This window comes from Eumetopias jubatus, unplaced genomic scaffold (assembly GCF_037043125.1).
Source record: "Eumetopias jubatus isolate StellerSeaLion01/CBP00866 unplaced genomic scaffold, mEumJub1_p1.0 scaffold_13, whole genome shotgun sequence".
Classification (NCBI taxonomy): Eukaryota; Metazoa; Chordata; class Mammalia; order Carnivora; family Otariidae; genus Eumetopias; species Eumetopias jubatus.
The window spans coordinates 52,427,023-52,430,404 of NW_028274819.1; the positions used below are offsets into that span (position 1 = coordinate 52,427,023).

General features: G+C 37.3%; 1 pseudogene; it reads right to left on the reverse strand.

Moving 5' to 3' along the window:
- Positions 1 to 331: 331 nt before the first annotated feature.
- Positions 332 to 1,273, reverse strand: LOC114218659 (olfactory receptor 51I1-like; annotated as a pseudogene).
- Positions 1,274 to 3,382: the final 2,109 nt, after the last annotated feature.

Consider the following 3,382-nt stretch of genomic DNA (forward strand, 5'->3'; position numbering starts at 1 on the left):
TTTTACAATCCAGAGTTAGAATCCTCAATTTAGCACATGGGGCAATATGATTTTCAACTGACTCATACGCCAGACACATTGAGCTCGGGTTCCTGTTGCCATTTCTCCTTACCACTACCAAACAATCATCATTCGTGACCGCAGTTACGATCATTTATTCAAGCATTCTGCCTCTCTCTCCCTCCTTAGTTAGATTAGGTATTTCTTGAGGGGAAGACTAAAGTATTTTTTATCTTTGAATTCATGGTGCTTAGCACACTACTTGGCACATATTAGATCCTGAATAACATTTTTTCATTGGTCATCCCTTTTCATATAGAGAAAAAAAACATCATTCCCCAGCAATAACACGTTGCACCCAAAATTGCTTGTGCAGGGCAGCCTGGATTGGCCGGGATTTGAGACTATAGACGAGAGGGTTGAGCAGTGGTGTCATGAGGAGGTAGGCATTACTCATGGTGGTGTATAGAATTGGAGAAGTGTCCTGGGTATGCAGCATTGCCAAGCTGATGAGGGGCAGGTAAAACACAAGCACTGTGCATAGATGACAGGCACAGGTGTGCAGCAATCTCCAGTCTTGAGTCTCCAGCTTCATAATAGTGCCCAAGATCTTCATGCATGAACCTAAGATGAAGACCACATCCACTGCAAACGTGCAGAGTACAAAAACCAATCCATAGGCACTGCTGAAAGAGATCCCCACAAGCCAGGTTCAGCACATCTGGGTAGTAGCAATAAGATTGCGAGAGGATATTGGCCCCACAGAAAGGAAAGGTCCTAAGGAAAAAAGGCAGAGGAGCCAGCAGAGTGGCACCTCGTACGAGGGCAGCTCCACTAAGGCAGGCAACGGTAGAGTGGGTAACGATCCTGTTGTAATTTAATGGAGCACAGATAGCTACCAAACGGTCAAAAGCCATGGCCACCAGGACACCTGATTCTACTGAGGAGAGGGCGTGGATGAAGAATATTTGGGTTAGGCAGGCATCCAGGCCGACATGGCGAGCATCAAACCAGAAGACAGCCAAGACACTAGGCATTGTAGACAACAAAAGGCCTAGGTCAGTAAGGGAAGCACGGCCAAAAAATAGAACTGAGGTTCATGAAGCTTCTGCTCTGCTGTAACTAGGATAAGCAGAAGAGCATTACCCACAAGGGCTATGAGGTACAGGGCACAGAAGGGGATGGAGATCCATATATGTGCAGCCTCCAGACCAGGAATACCAATGAAGGAGAAAGTAGGCCAATTAGAGGCAGTGCTATTAAAAGCCAACATGGTAGGATGTATGTAGGGCAGTAGTCCAAGATGCTTGCAAACCTATAAAGGAGAAACCATGTGTCAGGAAATTTGAAAGCCAAATTTAAAGTAAATAGATTATTAATGCACAGATTTATCAAATTAAGATATGGGAACCCAAAATTGAGTTTATATTTTTAGTTTCATAATTATTTCTTTTGCTATGTGGATGGCAATTAAGCAAACATGAAAAGATGCTCATTGTCATTGTTTATTAAGTAAATGTAAATGAGAAATTCAATAAGATACTATTAGTAGAATGGCTAGAATTAAACTGAAAATGCTATATGTTGGTGAGGAATGTGAACAACAGGAACTCTCATATATGGAACATAAATGGTGTGGCCTCTTTGGAACACATTTTGGCAGTTTCTTATGAAATTACACACATGCACTTCTCATACGGTTACCGTCATCCAGTAACTTCACTTCTAAGAGTTTTCCCAAGAGAAATAAAAACTCATATTCACACAAAGACTTGTACATATTTATTCATAGCAGCTTTATTCATAATAGCAAAAAATAAAAAGAAAGAAACCACATATATAACCACTACTGATTGGACAAAAAAACTGTGGCCAATCCATATAATTTAAATTGAAAAGGAAGAAATTACTAATAGATGCAATGGCATGAACGGATCACTTACGCCATGTGAAAGAAACAAGCATAAAAGATCAAATGTTGTACGACCTCATTTATATGAAATTCTAGAAAAGACAACATCATAGTAATAGTTGATCAGAAGTTTCAGAGATGAACCAGGAGTGTGAAGAGATTGGCTGCAAACAGGCAGAACTATCTTTCTGGGAGATAAAAATGTCCCATACCATGACTGATTACATGACTTTATATGCTTTTAAAAAATTCATCAAATTCTACTATTAAAATTGACAATTTTATTGTAGGTAAGTTCCACCTCAATAAAGTTAACCAAAAATATGATTTTTGTGTAAGGATAACTTTTTAATTATTCTAAATCTGTAGTTCATCAAAAAGTAGCTCTTCAGGATATCGTCTCCAAATCCTTCCTTTCAACTCATTCATAAAGGAAATGTCACTGTCGTTTGTGAAATAACTTGACCACATCACCAAAAATTTGTTATATCTGAGATGAGTGCCAGGCTCTGTTTTTTACACGTTCACCTATCTAACTCTGATTTAAATGGTCCACATCCCATACTGAAAAAAATAAATAAAAAGCTCTATGTCCTCTTTAACATTTTTGTCAACAGTGTCTTCAAAGAGCTGTAGCACCCTACATTCATCCTATCCTTTAGAAATCTAAAGTTGCCTTTGGACAAAAAGCATAGCTTCTCTATTTCAAACTGGTTTACTTATCTGCTCCTCTTCTCTTCTGAATCATATAAAATTTCTGGGCAAATTGAGTACTCTGAAGGTTTCAGTTAATTCCCAAATTTTCATACTCAACACAGATACTTTTTCTCAATATACATTCAGCTGACCCATAGATATCTCTACTCATATGTTTCAGAGGAAATTCAAGTATATACCCTAAGGGCTAATATAACCCCTACTGATGCTTACAACTTTTTCTTGTGCTTTCTTCAGAAATACCCCTCTCTATTACATGCCTTGTGAATTTCTCTTCAGTCTTAAAAATTAATCTTAAATTTATCTCATCTAGAAAGTATTCCTTAATCCCCTCAAAAAGAATTAAACAAACTTTCTTCTTTGGTACCTCTTAATGCTTCTATCATTACACCCACAAAGTTTTGAATTTGTAATTATTTTTCTGCCCTGTGGACTAGTCTGCAAGTACTTGAGATTACAACCTTCTTTACTTCTCAAAATGAGATTTTTTTTTCCTGAAAAATCTTATGTATTATGATAAACAGTTTATATAAGTAAATGATTGACTTCTTTAAGAATGATTGAGGTAAGTTGCTTGATTTCACTAAATCTCAGGGTTTTTTTCAGTAAATTTGTAATAATCTTACTATATTAAATGGTGCTGTGAGGATTAATTGTATGAGGTAGAACAAAACCATACCACACACTCACTGACTAAAACTTACCAATAAGCATTTGTTTCTTGGCTTTCATAATACCTAACACAATACAAAT